General features: G+C 67.9%; 1 protein-coding gene across 1 annotated transcript in view; it reads right to left on the bottom strand.

The window, feature by feature from the left end:
* PHF19 (PHD finger protein 19) overlaps window positions 1–470 on the bottom strand; it is a 17323-nt gene extending 16853 nt beyond the window's left edge. Inside the window, 1 exon segment of the mRNA XM_008055750.2 lies at window positions 394–470. The gene's annotated coding sequence lies outside the window, so the exon portion shown is untranslated.
* Between the last annotated feature and the right edge of the window lie 6 nt (window positions 471–476).

The following is a 476-nucleotide window of genomic DNA, read 5'->3' as shown; positions in this document are numbered from 1 at the left end:
GGGCTCGGGGCGTCTCTCATCAGTCGCTCCGACGCCAAGCCTCCCCCTTGCCAGTCCCGCCGCAGCCGGACTTCGGACGTGAGCAAAATTCCAAACGCCCCCGTCTGTCCTTCTCCACCCGCAGGAAAAGGAAAGATTGGAGGCAAGGAGTAAAGACCTGTCACCCACGCCCCGCAAGGCTCGGGGGCTGAGTGGGGCTCCCGCTGCCCTGCGAGCACCCTTCACCCTCATTCCCCATCCCCCGGGCGCCCCGCTCCGCAGGGGTCCAACCCCCAGAGGCGCTCGACCCACCAAAGTTCCGGGAGATTTTGAAAAGGGAGGGATGAGTGCAGGGAGAGCAGAATGAGGCGGGGAGTCCCCGTCCCGGCCGGCCGCCCGCAGCGCAGAACTCACCGCTAGGCTGCGTGTCCGCCGGTCCCACTTGGAGTCTGGCCACCAGACGCATCGGCTGCGGAGGCGGCTGCGCTCGGTCCGCG

The sequence above is a fragment of the Carlito syrichta genome, unplaced genomic scaffold, assembly GCF_000164805.1.
Source record: "Carlito syrichta isolate Samal-C Ts95f unplaced genomic scaffold, Tarsius_syrichta-2.0.1 Scaffold82277, whole genome shotgun sequence".
Taxonomy (NCBI): domain Eukaryota; kingdom Metazoa; phylum Chordata; class Mammalia; order Primates; family Tarsiidae; genus Carlito; species Carlito syrichta.
This window is presented reverse-complemented; position numbering and strand designations above follow the sequence as displayed.